Source organism: Vicugna pacos, chromosome 25, assembly GCF_048564905.1.
Source record: "Vicugna pacos chromosome 25, VicPac4, whole genome shotgun sequence".
NCBI lineage: Eukaryota > Metazoa > Chordata > Mammalia > Artiodactyla > Camelidae > Vicugna > Vicugna pacos.
The window spans coordinates 22,901,513-22,920,498 of NC_133011.1; positions in this window are offsets into that span (position 1 = coordinate 22,901,513).

The following is an 18,986-nucleotide window of genomic DNA, read 5'->3' on the forward strand; positions in this document are numbered from 1 at the left end:
AGTGGGTGTTCCATTTTACATTCCCCTTGTCAACTGAAGAGGATTCCAGTTTCTCCGCCTCCTCACCCACGCTTGTAATTGTGTGTACTTCTGTTATAGCCTTCCTGGTAGATGGGAAGTGATAGCTCCTTGTGGTTTTATTTGCCTTTACCGAAAGACTAATGATACTGAACATTGTACACAAGCGTTTGCCATCTACATATCTTCAAAATTTTTGCTCATTTTTATTGGGTGGTTTGTTTCCTTATAAGCGAATTTTGACTGTTCGGTGTATCTTATGGATAAAAGTCCTTTATCAGATATGTGATTTGCACATATTTTCTCTCAGTTTGTGGCTTGATTTTCCCTTCGTTAGCAGAGTCTTTCAAGGGGCAGAAGTTCTTACTTTTGATGAAGTATAATATAACACTTTTTTCTTCTGTGGGTTGTACTTTTTGTGATATGTAATAAATCTCTGTCAAACCATGGTTCCAAAGATTTTTTTTCTTCTGTTTTCTTTTAGAAGTCTCATAGTTTTAAGTTTTACATGTAGGCCCCTGATCTATTTTAAGTTAATTTATTTTTGTATATAATGTGAGATGTGGACTGAAGTTCATTTTTCACTTACTTTTTTTTTTTTTTTTGCATATTGACAGCCAATTGTTCTGGTGTCATTTGTTAAAAAGACTATCACTCTGAATGGAATTGCCTTTCCCCCTTTGGTGCAAATCAATTGATCATATACATATAGGTCTATTTCTGGACTCTCTATTCTGAACCACTGACCTATGTGTCCATTTTGCCACCAATACCACACTGTCTTGATGACTTATCCCAGTAATTCTCAACTGGAAGTGGTTTTGTTCCTCCAGAGGCAAATTGCACACCTGAAATTGTACTCTTGCTTCTTCCTTTTCCCGTTCTACTTTCTCCACTCCCTTCCTGGTTTGTCTTGGGAATGCAACTTAATAAATCATTCACATGAATTCCTTATCTATGAGTCTTCTTGTGGGGCGCCTAACCTAAGACGGGAAAACAGTACAGTGCCTAAAGCATTGTTAGTACTCAGCAAACATTAGCTCCTATGACTATTGTTAGTTTTCCTCACTTCATTTTTTTTGGAAGGGAGACCTTTTACAAAAGTGAGAAATTATGTCAGTTTGCAGCATTCCTTTGGACAGGCTATAACCTTCTAGTAGTATTTAACTATCTGAGTATAATATTTGTACTTAGTAACTAGGTATAATACAATCTTTGATTGGTATTACAAGAATGGTGTGTGTTCATTCTAATTACCTAACGTGGCTGTCTTTTCTTTAACTTCTGAAATCTCAAATCTAGATTACACAGATCACAGTGTCAGCAGAAGGACTTCAAAAATAAATGAAGAATAGCCGTTGACAATCATGGCAAGGACTAAATACAGATTAAGACTTTGAGGTATCAAAAATCAGTGCCAAAGCTTCAAGATGTGTAGTCCCAGGGGAGGCTGGGAAATCCCAGGAGAGCAGACCCTCTATAGCATGCAATGGAAGCTAATCCAGTCTTGAGGTGTCCGACCTGGCCCCTTCCCAAAGACCCAAGAATAAAGGGATTACACGTAGCACCAGTTCAGATGTAAAGACTATTCCAATTTTGGTCTTTACAACCTAGAACAGATGTAACAAAGTAGAAAAGGGTACAAAAGAGAGCAGAGAGACAGTCGCATAATTGGCAAACTGAACCTCTGAGGAAAGGTTAAATGAGTTTGGTTTGTTTACCCAGGGAAAGAAAGGCCAAAGGTCTACTTAATACTTGTCTTCAAGGATTTAAAGTTGGTATCTGACCAGATAGGCTACGTCTGCAGGAAACAAAATGAACTCCCCAAGCCCGCCACATAAATAATTGAAGAGTTAGGATGGAATGTGAAATTGAGATTCAAAACAGGAAGAATTTCTTGATTCAGGAGTAATTAAAGTTTGCAAAAGTCCACACCTGGTAGTGAAATTTCTGTTCCCAAGGATCTGTGAAACATAAACACAGTGCATCCGTGAGCAGAAGTGGATGTTTGTTGAACAGTGCCTGAAAATCGAAGAAGGGTCCCATCATTGATGTGCCTAGATCTGTCTGACCTCAGCTGTCGCTGCACCAGCTGCTGTTCAGATCAGCATTTGATAAGCTGGAGGCTATGCCCGCCTGTCTCAACACTCAGCTGGCTGAAGAGCAGCTGAGAGGATCACCACCCATAACTGTGTTTTTCATTTACTGGATGTATCAGTTAGTTTCCACTCCATAACAAAACACACCGAAACTCAGTGGCATAAAATAATTATTTTTTTTCAGGTGAGTTTGGGCATCTTGGCTTCAAGCTGTGGCTGCTGGATTGGCTCTGCTTCGTAAATATTCTTGGTAGAGCCTGAGTGAAGGGGAAACAGTGACCCAGGGGAACGGACTCCTGATGGTGGTGGGTGAAGTACAAAAGAAAGAGCAAGCAATCCCCACTGCACAGGCGCCTTTCAGGCCCTGGCTTGCATCACTTTACTAACATCTCACTGGTCAAACTAGAAGGCAAGAGAAAGGAAAGTACACTCGGTCTTTTGCAGGAGGCACTGCAAAGATACAAGACAAAGGCTGTGGATATAGAAAGGAGGAAAGGACTGGGGACTATAATTCTAGCTACCTCCTGCAGAGAGAGGACAGGTCAATTTATACAGGTGGCTTAGATCTGGAAGACTTGGCATTTAGGTGCCAGTTGTTACCAGAGTGGGTCATACTCAGGTGTGGTCTTCCTTGCATTGGCTGAACTAAGCTTCATTCCTCATATTGGCCATAGAGATGACCTTGCCCCTTGACCCTGTTTTAGAAGGGGGAGGACCAGAGGCCAGGCCATGAGCCAAGGATTACTCCAGGCTAGAGTGGCATCTCTACCTTTCCCCATCCTCCAAATCCCTTCAAAGCAGAAACCTACCTCCTATATTTTAATCTGAATTAATGATATCACAATGTACCCAGTCATCCAATTCAGAAATCTGCACTTCACCTTGACTTCTTCTTTTTTCTTCGTCCCTTCATACAATTTAAGTCCCTTGAATCTACAACTGAAATGAAATACTCTCCCACTCTCTCTGTTACCTTCCTCATTGAGATATTCATTGTCTCTCACTTGGGTAACTGCCATGACCCTAGTTCATCTGACTGCCACTGTCCTTCACCTCCTTGGCCCAGCCGCTACATTGCAGTCCATTTCCTTCAGAAAAAAACAAACTAGATCATGTCAAGACCTGCTTTAGCAAAAGCCAAAAGATAAGTTTTTTTTAAAGGACAAATTCCAAAATCTCTATCATGGCGTTCAGGGACCTCCAAAACCTTGCTCCCTCTCCAGCTTCATCTCATCTCAACCCACCTGGACTCCAATCACACTGGGGGCCACACATTCTTTAAACATGCCACTCACATCAACAAGTTATTGAATTTGTCTCTGTTAGTCCCTATGTTTGGAATACCCTTCCATACATCCTCTGCCAGACAAAAATTTCTAGCCATTATCATCAAACATCGTTGTCGTTTTAGAATTCATCATTCTCTTTTCTGTGTTCCCATGGTGCTTTGCTCATCATGCTTTCCCGGTAAAGACCTCACATAAACGTGCACATGTCGATTACGCATAGAAACCTCAGGAAGAAAGAAGAGTGTCAGTAACTCCTGCACAGCACAGAAAACGTTTTGGAAAGCTCTTAGCCTGGAAGCTGCCCTTTCCCTCCCTGAGATCTAGGGTGTCCTCTAGAACCCCTCATACCACTAAATTTCAGTGTAGACAAGGGATCTGTATGGCTGGAACAGACAGCAGTGCAGAGTGGACACTGGAGAATAGTGAGTAGCCTACAGTCCAGCACTGCACACATTTGTGCAACAGCAAATTAGGAACAATAGCTTGGAGTGTAGTGAAATATAACGAAATAAAGTGAAGAACTTCAGTGAAGGACTAAAGCTTGACCCTTGAGAGCAATGACAGAAAAAGAGAATGATAACTCTCTGTAACAGTGTGTCAGCCTTGGAATAAAACACTAAGCAAATGGCCTAGCATGGGACCAGTCTTGGACACCAAAAGGACTGAGCAGGCAGATACAGAACCAGGACATAAGCCGAGAAGAACTAGACCCCACCAAGATGGCACCATCCCCTTGGGCAACACTGTTAGCAAGACTGCTCACAGTATGATTAAACTTTAGTTAGCTCTGCGTATTAGTTATGGCTTAGTTATTAAACTTTAATACTGCGTACACATGTATAATCAATATGAATATATGTATTACTACCTATTTAGTATATTACATCTAAACTGTTTTGTGGTGGGTCCAACCTGGCTATTTTATCCTTTTTGTTGTTTTTTATTAAGTCCTGGTCAGAAAACTGTTTAATTTTACCAATGTTAGAATGGACCCAACTCTAAATTAAAATAAGAACCTAATGGTCAGAGCACACAGGCCAGACACATCATTAAACAATGGGATGGCTGAACAACGTGTTTCCTTTTTGGGTGAGCCACATGTAATGATAGTTTCTAACACAGTATCTTAAGGTTCCTTACAGTTCTACTTAGTCATAAAAGCTGCAAGACCAGACATCACCTTGGGTCCACTATAGAACCCAGTGCTGTGTCTGGCACACCATAGGTACTTACTCAGCGGATGCCCACTGATCTGAATTGCATTGGTACCAGAAGGATGCCCACTGACACACCTTGGTCTGGGCTGAAGATGGATGTGCTTCCAGAAGGGTGATGCTAGGCTCCTCCTTGGACCAGAGCCTCAGGGAGTTGCTGTAGCTACAGCTAGTGAACGGAGCAGAGGGTGGGCAGCGTGCGTATGGCAGAGAATTCATTATTTCCCACAACACATCTTAGCACATTTCTAGTCTGTCCAGCTTCTGGGAGGATGAATAATTAAAAGGTAATGGTATGTGTCCGAATCAGGTGTCCATGCCCACAGTGTTGAATAAGGTGAAGCAGCCTGGAATTTTCATTCTGGGTTTTAGATATTTTTTTTTCTCTTCTCATTCTTTAGTTAATCCACCTAGCTGGGTGAAATTATCTGCCACAAATTGTAGAAGTAAATTCAAGCCTTTCTATCCAGCACCAATACTTTTCGTGCCTTAGAGCATAGATTTTTTTTTCACAATATGTAGCATTAATACATGATTTTTCTTCTGCCTGATGCAATGAATAATCTCAAAGTCACTATCCTGTGTTGGTTGAAGGTAGGGGGAGCTATAAAATGGGACTAAACGCACATGGAATTAGCCGATGAATCCACTGTACCCGTCATTCTAGCTCAAGTAGGGCTGCTCTGCAGCTCAGGAAACATAAAAAGACCCACGAACAGCAATTCCTTTCATGGTAGTGGTACTTTACATGGCAATAATAATAACATACAATCAGTCACACTGCCCCCAAACAACACATTTATGGGGTAAGATAACATCAGACTGGATCAGTATGAAAATTTGGCCTAATATCACTTGCTTAGATTCAAATGTCTTTCAGACAACATACTTTAAGATGTTAAGGCCATGTTCTGTGGGTAGGAGGACAGATGTGAGACGTCCTTTTGTGTTTCAGGGGTTCGTTGGAGGAATGCTAGACAGCAAGGCTCCGCGTGGGCCAGAGTCCTGGACGTTTTGAAGGGGCTCTAGGTATGAACTAGAAAAGGAAACTCTTGCCCTCCGTAGTTTTCAAGTAGCTGAAAGTAAATTAAAAACAAATACTCCTATATTTATCAATTCCCACATTTTCCAAGATATCCAGGTTTTGAGTGGATAATTCAGTTTAATAAGCTTGTATTTGGAAACCCCTTTTGTACACAAGCACTGTGCTAGGCATTCACGGTAAAGCAGAGATGAAATTACATTTAGAAGAGGGAGATCATGTAGACAAAATGCTGTAAAATAGGACAAAATGCTGGGGGAAGACATGAAAAATGCTTTGCTCTAGGGTTCTGAGGAGAGTGGCAGAATACCCAGGTGGAGGGAAGGAGCAGAGATTCACACAGCCATTGGTCATCTCCTCTTTGTAGGCATCAATGTTTGACATGAATCAATGAATGAATCCATGATGTGTTTTGTCTGGGTGAGATCAATCTGGTTTTTAATCTACAGAAAGAGGGAGAAGAGGACATTTCAGATGGAGGGAAAAAATACGGGCAATGACACAGCAGGAAGAAAATTCACACTGTAATACTGGAACAAAGCGTGGTTCTGTATGATTGGAAGAGGTTTCACAGGGTAGGAGTGCCCTGAAGTCACGCTTTGTCAGGACTATAAAGTCGAGATGAGGAACTTATATTTAATTCAGGGAGAGCAATCAAAATTGGCAAATGATGTGATTTGAATAGGGCTTCGGGAAGATGGATGTATTCTTGTAGTGAAGCACGTGGCTTTGGGCCAGAAAGTCTTGGCCTCCAGTCTTAGTGATCCCATACACGTTACTTAATCTCTCTAAGCCTCAGATTCTTTATTAGTAAAAGGGAGATAGTAAGTCCACCTTGAATGTACAAACCCATGGACCTGAAAAATACCAAATCCAGAATAAGGTTACCTTCAGGAGAGAAGTTTGGGAACAGGTCTGGGGAAAAAGACATAAAGAGAATTTTAGCTTTTGCTGAAACAAATACAGCACAAGATGAGCATTATCAATTCTAGATTTTGAGAACATTTATATGACTTTCAACTGTTCTAAATGTTTGAAATATTTTATAAATAAGTAAGTCCAACTTACAGCCATGGTTGCTAGACATCCTGTTTATCAAGTGTGTGCCACAGGCCCTGGCATACAGCGAAGGTTTCATAAATTAAAGCTATTTCATTATTGTTTTTACAATGTTGTTTGTGCAATGACCTCAGCGGAATAGAAAGCATGGAACGGACGAGAAATGGCAGAACACCATCATGGGGGTTCGGAGGGCTTCCACTTACAGCCAAGATAGAATAATAGGGAATAGATTCGTCTTCCCACCTAAAATAACTGAAAAAATGGACAAACACATGAAACAAAGTCTTTCAAGACAGTGGGCATCAGACAATGAAGGACAGTGCTCTCAGAAAGATGGGAAACAAATGAGGTGAGTCCTATGATTACCCCACGTTATTTCTTGGAGAAAGTTTCCAGGCCTTGGAGCAGGAAAGGAAAAGAACTCAGGTGGACCCCAGTGGTCTTCCTGTGTTGAGGAGACAAAAATGGGGGTGTAGGGAGGTCAAGCTCCCAAGCCCCCGGGCATTTGCAGGGGAGAAGACACAAGAAGACAGGACTCGGGGGAGGGGTGCTGTAGAGGATGTCTCTCTCACATTCAGCTGAATAATGAGCAGGGGCTGCATGTAAGGAAATCACTCAAGGCCAAGAAAAGAGTCATCCAAGAGGATTAGAGGGAACAGCCCTTAAGACCTTACACAGGGCCAGAAAGACTGCAAGCTCCCTCCAGCAAGAACAGAAAACGTCGTAATTCACAAGGCATAAGGCAGAGTGCTCGGAAGGCTTTTACTTCACTACTGGAGAAAAATTAATCCTGGACTAAGTACTGCTCTGGTTCTGCCTAACAAAGCTTTATAGCAAGACCCCAAAGAATCAAACCATTTCTAATTTCCAAGTAACTTAACCGTATTCCAGAACAAAGCTCACAGATATTTATAGGAATATAAAAGTACACAGAATCCATACAAGGTAAAACTCAGGATATTCAGGGATTAATCTAACAAAAGATGAATACCACTTGTATATGGAAAACTACAAAACATCGCTGTGGTTAATTTAAGCAGACTTGATAAATGGAGAGACATAGTCTGCCCATGGATCTGAAGGCTTGTTATTCTAATACACCTGTTTTCTCCAAGGTGATCTACAGATACAGTGCAATCCCAGTCAAAATCCACAAAATTTGTATGAAAATGCAACAGACCTAGAATAGCCAGTTCTTTCAAAATGAAGAACAAACCTTACACTTCTTGGTCTCCAGGCCTATGATGAAGTTACAGTAATCAATGTTATATTGACACCCTCGTAGACAAACTGATCAATGGTACAAAATAGAGGGTAGAGTGACTCACAGATATATGGTCGATTGAGTTCAACAGAGCAGAGAAAGAGTTTCATTATAGTTTCCAAGAAATGGTGTAGGACATTGTGCTATCCACATGAAAAGAGAAAAAAAGGAATTTTGATCTATACCCCAAGCTACATACAAGAATTGACTGAAGATACACCAGAGACCTAAATGTGAAGCCTGTACCTATAAAACTTTGGGAAGGAAACATAGAAGAAAATCTTCATCATCTTGAATTAAGAAAAAATGTATTAGATACAACACCACAAGCGTGATCTATAAAAGAAAAAAAATAAATTGGACTCCATCGGAATTATGAGCTTCTGTTCAAAAGCACCATGATGAGAATCAAAAGACAAGTCATGGGCAGGGAGAAAATATTTGCAGATCAGATATCTGGCAAAGAGCTCATATCCAGGATACATACAAAGAGCCCTCAAATGTAGTAGTAACAATAACAATAACAACAGCAATAATAGCAATAATAATAATAATAAATTTGTTTAATAAGTAAATTAACATTTTAGCAAAAGAAAACATTTTGCTTCACAAAAGAACACAATAGCAAATAATCCCAGGAAAAGATCAATATCATTCTAAAATGTGCCAAATAACCTTTGGTAACAGGAAGCAGTTGGTGGTTGACTGGGATGGGAAGGACATCCCAGCTGGGAAGGAGAGCCTGAGGCAGTCTCTCAGGGTTATGGTTATGTTCACTATCTTGCGTGTTTCGTGGATAGAGTCAAAATTGATCAAATTAAAGAGCTTATTGTATGTCAGTTGTATCTCAATAAAGCTAATGGCACAATTACAGAGAATGTGCTCTTGAGGGCAGGAAAGAAAAGGAAGAAAACAAAGATGACTCCAAGATAATGTCAAGGTTTCAACTCTGAGTGGCTGATGAAGATGGTGAGTCCATCTAAGAGAAGCGAGAGGGGAGAGACACTGGTAGAAGACGATGATAAGTTCTTTTTGGGACACGCTGACTTTGAGATCTGTTGGGGATATACAGGTGGAATCTGGTCTAGACTTTCTGAGGGTCACGGGCTGCAGATAAGGATGTTGAGACCCCTTTACCTACTTTATAATAAAGTGATTATTGGATTCCTGCAAATGGATGAGATTACTAAGGTGAAATGGAAGTGCATGAAACTTGGAGGAATTCCTACAATACAGGGTAGAGGATGAGGAAAGACTAAAAGTGACATGGAGGCAAAGGTTGGTAAGGTAGGAAATGCAGTATTAATTGAAGTCACAAATTCACTTCTTGAAAGGGGCTCAAAGATTAGTCACTAGCATCAACCGCATCATCATCATTAAAGTTGAGGAGGAGGAGGACTGAGAAAAAGGTCATAGATTATTAGTATCTGAGTTGAAAAAAACAAACACAGAACAAAAGCAGAAAACCCTGCTTTGATAGGATTTTTAGAGACCAAAGCCTGCTTTTGTGGGGTAAGATACAGTGGGCTTAAATAGACAGGCATACATAACCTTTATTATTTTTTAAGAATATAGATGGCAAGTAGTTTGTGGAGATCCAGGGTCAATGAAAGTATTTTCTCCTAGAGTTTGGATAATGTGAGCATGCTTTTAGAGGGGAGAAAGTAGCAGGAGGAGAGATTGTAGATGTAAGCCAACAAGACCCCACACGGTGTTTCTCATACGTGGCGACACATTAGAACCACCTCAAGAGCTTTGAAGAAACACTGATGCCTTGGTGAGTCAAATCGGAATATCTGGTTGGAACAAAACCTGAGGGGCTTCAGTCATCTCAAAGTAGGGAACAAGAGCCTGGGTAGATATGCTGAGGGGAAAGGGTTTCCCCCTCCAGTGTGACATGGCCACTCAGCTCAGGAACAAAACGCTCCTCTCCACGGAAAGAGGAGGCGGAGGAGGGAGACGAGATGCTTTCTGTAGCTCTTACCCCTCAGCTTCCACTTACAATTATCCTTGGGGTCACTGTCAACAGGGGAAATGTGAGCCCTTCAAAGAGAAGATGTAATTGTAAAGCATCTCCTCTGGTCCTTTCTCTGGATGTTGTAGGTCACGCCAGCCAGTTTCTGCTTCATCCGTAACCAAGTTAGAGCCGTCAGGGAAAGCCCAGCCACCCTCATCACTGCCAAGGGTCACCCCAAGCAATAAAACCGTGCAACTCAAAGCCAGTCCCTTCTCTGCAACCTGCAGAGCACCAGGCTATGTCATCTTGTCTTAAAGACCCCAGGCTTCTGTGCCTTTTTTTTGTTCTTCTTTCTGGTTTTGGTGGATTTTTAAGCCCTTCCAACACCATAAAGCTGGTATTGTTTGCTGTTGGCAGGTGACTGGTACCTTGCAGAGATGCAGAATAGTATCGGGGCGGGTTCCTCCTCTTACATGCTATGGGCAAGTGTTTTAATTTCTCTGAGCCTATTTCTAGGTCTTTATTTATAAAATAGAAATAAATGATGCCTATTTTTGTGTTTGTGCATATGTGAAAAATAGAGACTTTCTATTGTCCATCTGTCCATCTATCTGTCTGTCTATCTGTCACCCTGTCACCTATGGGAGGATGGGAGGCATAGTGACGCTGTGGGCACACAGTGAATTCTAGCTGTTATTAGTATCCCCTTTCATGCTTTTAAATGTCCTTACAATCTTTGAGGCCAGCAGTTCTCAACATGTGCTCCCCAAATCAGAAGCATCACTATCACCTGGGGACACCGTAGAGCTACAAATTATCTTACTCAGAACTACTGGGTCAGAAACTCTGTGGGTGGGCCCCCGTGACCTGTGATCTGTCTACCAAGTTCTCCAGGGGACTCTAACGCACGCTGGAGTATGAGCCCCGCCGCTCTAGGTTATTGGGCTGGCTAAAGAAAGCGGGGAACGAGAGCAGGCTTTTTCTTGTGCCGTGGGATTCTCAGCCTTGTTTTAGACAGCTGAGGTTCCCACCTTATAGGACCAGCAGCAGGTGCCCCTTGCAGCACCCACCACACTGCACACTTCTTTATGGTTAACCTGGCATTGACTGAGAGCTTGTTTTAGGCCAGGTGTTGGTTCTAACTAATGGTTTTTAATGCCTTTTGTGACTCTCTGATGATTTCATTTGCATTACCTACCTTCCCAAATGAATTTCCATGTTCTCATAGGGCAGGAACACAGGGTCTCATATAGCATTTGCATATGCCATTGAGCGAAATACATTATTGCCACATGTTAACTAGTTGATAGGATTTGCTAGAATTTCCTTTTTTTATCAGAAATGCGAAAGTTCTGAATAATGAATCAATATTTTTTCCTTGTGCCTTTTATGGTTTGAAACAGTAAGGGACACAGTCGAGTCCAGCTTATTTTTAACCTTCATCGTCTCCATCCTCCTCCTAAATCCTTGCTCTCTATTTACCTTTGTGTTTGCCCTTGAAAGATGTCCGCTGGTGTAGCATCTGGGCTTCTGAGTTGGTACTCTGGGTTTCTCAACTTCATCCGATTTCAGTTCCGTGCGATAAATAATAGCCATTTTAGCCAGAGTTTCAGCTATGAATAGCTTCTCTCCTCATAACTTCATCTTATATTTATTGCTTAAAATGATAGATTGAAAGTCATCACCTAGCAACTGGCACATTTTTCTCTTGTGGTCTAGTTACTTGTAATGATTGACTATTGCTATTGCTCCACTGGCTCGTCCTGGTCAAAAATGGATATAACGCATCTATAAATAGAGGTGCATTTACATACTCTTAGGATTATCAGTGCAACTTACTGAAATGAGTTCATTTGTACAAAATACCTTGTCTATCAATTTATTTCTCACATCTTCCAAAGGAGTAGCCAATTCCAGCCTATCCAGGATTTTATACTTATAGTACTTGATTAGTTCTGTTATCTCAAACCCCAGATCTCTTGTTGGAGACTGGCTTTTGTGTCTCTGTGAAGAAAGCAACCGAAAACCGAAAGCAAGAAAGAACACAAAAATTTTTATATCGCTTCATGCTCGTTTCTCGTATAGTGCTCTGTCACAAAAAATTAATGCTTTGTACTTTAAAAGAGCCTTTCATCCCCAAACCTCAAAGAACCTTATAAATAAGTAAGCATGATTATCTACATTTACAGGTTGGGAATGATGCACAAAGCTGTTAAAACTGCATTGTGCATCATTGCCAAACTGAGCTCGTTTTAATTAAATGCATATAAAATTAGTTGATTTGGTGTTTTAAATATGTATACTAAGTTCCTCTAAGCCTCAACAGACCATGGAGATTAACAAAGTTACAATAATGGTAAAGCCCAAATTACTCTGGTCCTTCCTTCTTTCTACATAATTCAAGATCTCAGCTTTCTGCAGAGACCCTTATGTGTTTCTGGGGGTCCCCAGAGGTATCCCTTCTGTGTTCATGGACAAATGGCCTCTTCTGCTTCACTGAGCATCACTTCCCATTAGGTGCTGGGATGCAGTTTTTCCCCATTACCCTGCCAGACACCTTTCCAGAGTTAACTCGGCCTCCGAGATGCCCGAGGTGCAGTGTCCAGCGACCTTCAGGACCCTGCATGTCTACCCTTAGTGTCTACACTTCATGTCATGTTGTTAGGAGGCAGTCCAAGGCAGGGCATCTGGAGCGCTAGTGTTTTGTAAGTGGCTTTTCTTTTCAAGGAATAAACAGTTGCATCATTTCTTACTTCTCCCCTTGGGAGAGATGAGGCCTGATGACAAACATCACATTGGACTCAGATTTTGCATCTTCTGTGGTCTTGCCTGATGTTGGCGCTTGTGAAATATTTATGTTCAACAGGAGAATCCCAAGGCCTGATTGTATCAGGCCAGGTCCTGGGGAGTAGGAACTACTCATCTCTTGCCCACAGATCAGCCTCCTCGCATGCACAGCAGGGTGTATGTGGAGAGGCAGAGCTTGGTATCTGACACAGAACCTCAGCATCAGATGGGCCAGCCTCTGACCTACGTGCATCAAGACAGCAAAACCACTCTCCACATACGTCGGCACATAGACAAAAAGCTGAACACTATCCAAGCCACAAACACAGCTAATCATTTTAGCTAGAGGAGGGGGAAGCTGTCAGGAAGCGGGGCAACACTATGGCTGAATGTCTGAATAACTCTCATCTGGAATGAGGAAGCAATGGGGGGAGGCTGTAGCTATAGCTGGGAAGAGGCTTTTGCCTCACTTCCCTGCAGCATCCAACCTAGAGCAAAGTCTCTCCCTTCTTTACCCCTTCCTCAAATTACGTACCACCAACCTGAAATCCTAGGAATAAATCCTTTGTGACATCTCCTTACTAAGACTGCCCAGGCTTCTCTAGGGTGTACATTCTTGCCCACTGTAATGAACAATAAACTCAGCTGATCAACTGCTACTGTGTTCCTGGAAGTCTTTGGCTGGAGGACATTGACACCCAAGTGGGCACAATGGGCTCCCTTGCCCTTTGGGGTTTGGTTGGGTTGGGCCAATGAGGAACATGAGGTCAGGGTATTTCTTCCTCCACACCCTCCTTCTGCAGCCTGTGCCCTCTCTTTCTATATTCCAGGGACCACACAGTCTTACTCTAAGACATTGTACCAGATCTTGTTGTATATAAATTCTGGTCACGCCTTTGTATATAGATAGAATCTTTATTAAAAGCTCTTCAACTATTCAATTTGAGAGTGCTGTCAATCTTTTGCCGGAACCAAAGCTTTCTTACTGGATTCTCTACGTTACCCTGTGATCCTTTTATCTCAGGACGTGTGCTTCCTGAGATACCTCACGGTCCTCTTGCAAATAGGCCTCTGGCTTGCCTGCCTCCTCAGTTTGCCTGGGACATCCCGGGTAGGGCAGGATCCTGCTCTGACAGCTTGTCCCTTTCGCTACTCCCTCAAGATTAATTAATAGGTTTAAGAAAGACCTTCAGATATTATTAAAATTCAAGATCAGCTGACTGGCAGGTCTTTCCTTTCCTTTTCTGACTGCTAAGTCAGAAAACTACACGTCAATTGTGAATATCAAGTCCTAGAAGTAAAAATTAGGATTATGATGACATATGCAGAATAAACCCATTTCCACTATTGAAAAAATACAAAGAATATTAAGCAAAACCAACAATGGGTCTAATCGCGGATTACCTAAGAGAATAATTGACCTTAACTGACACATTCAAAGACGTTAAGCATTTTACCACCTTTTTTTCTTTTAAAACCACTAATAGACTGATTACAAAGCCCAGAGTACACAGCAGACAAATTTCCTTTCCAGTAAGCTACTCGACAAGGAAATGCAGATCCTGGCAGAGTATTTAAAATTTTAGCGTGATATTGGGCCTCCCTTTGACTTGGTTTGGCTTTATTATTGTTTTATCAAAAATAATGCACTTTCTTTTTAAATATCTGATTTTGAAAACCTTTCCTACAGATGCAATTGTTTCAAAATTACATGTTGGAGCTACATTTCTTTGTTCCTGTGGGAATACATCTTCGCTCCTAGAATGTAAGTCAGTATGAAAATAAGATTTGCCTAAAGGAAATTGTTTTATAGCCAAGCTTCAGGAACACGTGGAGTCCATCAGTCAGACACAGCGATGTTATCAGCAGAATGCTGTGACTCCCCTCAGGCTCTTTCAGGGAGACCTTAAGGATGGTTCTGGGTGGCTTTAGAAGAGGCAATATGTATATTTCCTGAAAAGGCTTAATTGTAATTTAAAAAGGATGAGGAAGACAAGAAAGGAATTCCCTACTTCTGTACGTTACCTTTAGGAACTACCTTCAATTTAAATAAACACATATATTATCTAGCTAAAACAAATGCATATATCATGGAGATGAAATATTTTGCATGAATTTAAAGATGAAACATGGGGCCGGCAAGGAAATTTCAGGTTTGTAATGGGCTGCTTTGGGTCATCAGACCCTGAGGAAACATTGAGGCTTTTATATCTGCTAATAGGCAATATCTGCAGTTTACACCTGTTTTACAGAGGGGGCTCAGTTCATCTGAGATTTGGAAATGTGCAAGGGACTTACTAGCTGTGTGAGGCAACTTACATAAACCCCTCCAAGCCTCAGTTTCCTCATCTGGAGAAACAAACATACACTGAGCTCATAATCCTCTTGTGGAAATTAAATGCCATACTGAGAGGGCTTAGCGCAGTTCCGGGCCTCATAGATCCCACTATCATTATTCTTTTAATTATTGCAGATGCATTAATTTAATATTTTGATTTGAAAACTGATACCCCTTACAAAACGTGGAGGGGGCTTAAAGTCATCTTTAAGATACCATATTTTATGAGTCGAAGTATACTTGGCAAATTCTCTTTTTTTTTTTTTTTAGGAATACATCAGATATTTCCCAAACAATAAAACCAATCAATTTAATTAGCTGTAACTTTTGGAGAAGTGCGTAAGGCATACTAATGTAAAACTAAACCCAACCCTTACATTTCTGGTTAATTGATTTCGACAAGGATGCTGAGACAATTCAATGGGAGAAAGCAGACTTTTTAACAGATGGTTTTGAGACAACCAAATATCCACATGCAAGACAATGTCGTTCGACTCCTACCTTCACATCACACACAAAAATGACTCAGAATGGATCATGGACCTAAAAGTAAGTGGTAAAGCTATAAAAGTCTTTGAAGATAACATAGGAGTAAGTCTTCATGACCTTAGGTTAGGTAACAGTTTCTTGGACAGGACAGCTATGAAATAATTGAAAAAAATATATATTGGTTTTCTGCCTCCTGTTTCTGGCACAGAGCTTCTAAAACTCTTGTTATCTCCTAGGTGATAAGAGCACTAGCAGCATCTTTAGTTCTAATGTCTGATCTTTGGCGGTGATTCTGATGTCAGAACACAGCTCCTAAACCCCTTGGAGTTTCCTGGGTGGTAGGAGTATCTTTTGTTCTAATGAGAAAATGCTTGGTGGATTTCTGGGTGGAAAGTGGTCTCCAAAAGACGAAGCCATGATTACAAGCTTGGAACTTACCCCTGCCTTCCAGGAAGAGGAGATGGGGTTGAGAACTGAACTAATGATCAATCGTGCCTACGTGATGAAACCTTGACAAAAATCCCCAAAGCACAGGGTTTAGAGAGCTTCCCAGTTGGTGAACACCTCTGTATGCAGGGCAGGTCACCCATGCCAGCTCTATGGGGACAGAAGCTCCCTTGCTCAGGACTCTCCCAGACCTCGCCTTATGTATTTCCTCATCTGGCTATTCATCCATATCTTTGATCATATCCTTTAATAATAAATCAGCAAATATAAGTAAGTGTGTTTTTTCTGAGTTCTGTGAGCTTCTGTAGCAAATTAATTGAACATAAGGAGGAGATTGTGGGAACCTCCAATTATAGCCAGTTGAGCAGAAGCATAGGTGACCACCTAGACTTGAGACAGACACCTGCAGTGGGGAGAGAGGCCTTGCTTGTGGAATCTGACACTGTCTCCAGGTAGATAATGTCAGAATTGAGTTGACTTGTAGGACACTCAGCTGGTGTTGGAAAATTGGTGCAGAGGGAAAAAAAAACCCCACACATCTGGTGTTAGAAGTTGAGAGTATGGTAGTAGTGTGAAAAACACACAGTAGGAAGAGTGAGTATTTCCAGCTCAACAACGAAGAGCAAGTGACAAAAAAAAAAAAAAATAGAGCAATTAGACTGTATACCAAAACTGAAAACTTTTGTGCTGCAAATGATACTTTCAAGAAAGTGAAAAGGCAACAGACAGAAAGAGAGGAAATATTTGGAATCATATATCTGACAAGGGACTTGTCAACCAAGATACATAAACAACTCACAGCTCAATGAGAAGACCAATTACCAAATTAAAAATGGTCTAAGGATGCGAGGAGACATTTCTCCTGATAAGATATACATGAGACCAACAAGTACGTGTGAAGATGCTCAACATGATTGACCATTATGGAAATACAAATCAGAACCACAATGCTTTACTGCTTCATACCCACTAGGATGACTATCATAAAAAATTCACACAATGTTGGTGAGGACATGGAGAGGTTGCAACTCTCATACACTGCTGATGGGGATGTAAAATGGTTCAGCCACTTTGGAAAACAGTCTAGCGGGTCCTCAAAAAATTAAACATATAGTTACTATATGACCCAGCAATGTCAGTCCTTGGTATATACCCAAGAGAAACAAGAATGCATAGCCGCGCAAAAACTTGTAGATGAATGTTTATAACAGCGTTATTCATAATAGTCAAAAGTGGGGGAGGGTATATCTCAATTGGTAGAGTGGGTGCTTAGCATGCACGAGGTCCTGGGTTCAATCCCATGTACCTCCATTAAGTAAATGAATAAAAATAAATAAATAAACCTAATTATCCCCCCCCTCAAAAATAAAAAGAAAGAAAATGTGAAAAGTGAAAACAACCCAAATGTCCATCAGCTGATTCATGGATAAACAAAATGTTGTGTATTCATATAAGGAAATATTATTTGGCAATAAAAACGAATGAAATACTGATACATGCTACAACATGAACTTTGAAAACATTGCACTATGTGAAAGAAGTCAGTTACAAAAGATCAAAATTGCATAATTTCATTCATATGAACTGTCCAGGACAAGCTAATCTATAGAGACAGAAAGTAGATCAGTGGTTGTAAGGGGCTGGGGGAGGAGGAGGGTTGGAGGGAACCAGGAGTGACTGCTAATGAGTACAGAGTTCCTTTTCTGGGTGATGAAAATGTTCTAAAATTAGATTGTGGTAGATGGTTGCACAGCCCTGTGACTATATTTAAAAACATTGAATTGTGTTCTTAAATAGGTACGTTATGGTATATTAATTGTATCTTAATAAGGCTTTTTTAAAAAGAAAGAAAAACCCCCCCACAAAGACTTACATGTAGACTTTCTAGTCAGTTTCCTCAGCATAGGTTTCTAAAATATAAAATGTATATTTGATCATTGCATTGGTTTAACTTAACACTGTATTTATTGTATGGAAAGTCTGTAAGCCCGTTTGAGCAAATTGGAGACCACTGAAAATTTGGATGGGAATGTAATTACCTGAGTTAAGCCTTGATCAAAAGGCATTCTAGTCTAACTAGAGATACTGTTGGATTTTTAAATCAGTGCCAGCTCCTAGGAATTAAGCTTTCTGTTTCTTACATAAGATAGGAATGATGCTTTTCAACCTGCCTCTTCCTATCTGGCAAGTGGTATAGTATTGACTCATGGTACTCCTTGCAACGCTCGAAATTTTTTTTAGTTTTCACTTTGCATTCAAGTATTGATTGAAACAGGCCTCTGTGCAGCTTGCAAGGTGTTAGGCATTGTCAGCGTGCAGCGTCAGAGCTCTGGGGCCACCCGCTGTAATGGGTTTATTCTCTTTCTGGAGGTGGAAGTTCAGAAGGGCAGGCTAGTGGATTACGGAACAGAAGCACTGGCCTTAAAGGACCTAGAGGCTTAGCTCAAAACCAGCGTCCCTAGAACCTCCATCTCAATGACAAAATAAGTCGCTGTCATTGTACATGACAAGGCTCCATCTTTTTGAGAAGTAATCTGTTTTCTTTTATGTGCCTATTTTGGGATGTGATTTTAACGTACAGATATGTATATGCATACATATGAATATGGAACTCATTTGGCAATTAAAAATGCTGCCTGTTAGTAATTGTAATATTTTTAGATGGTTTGATGTATAGTGAAAAGGGCAAATTATTCTGAGTCAGGAAAACTGGGTTTAAATCTTAGCTCTGCCAGTTAAAGGTGCTGTACTTTGGGGAAGTCACGTGAGCCTTTCTGGGTTTTGGCCCCCTCCTCTGTCAACAGGCTAATCATTTTACCCGTCTTGTGGGAGTCACCCGAGGGTTTCAATGGGGCAGCGTTTGCCAAAGTGACTTTACGAAATGGAAAGAGTCTTCACATCTTCATGGCCTGTGGACTGTCTGATGTCCCCAGGGAGACTGAAAGCTCCACGTTTTTGTAGCTCCACAGAGCTGACAGTG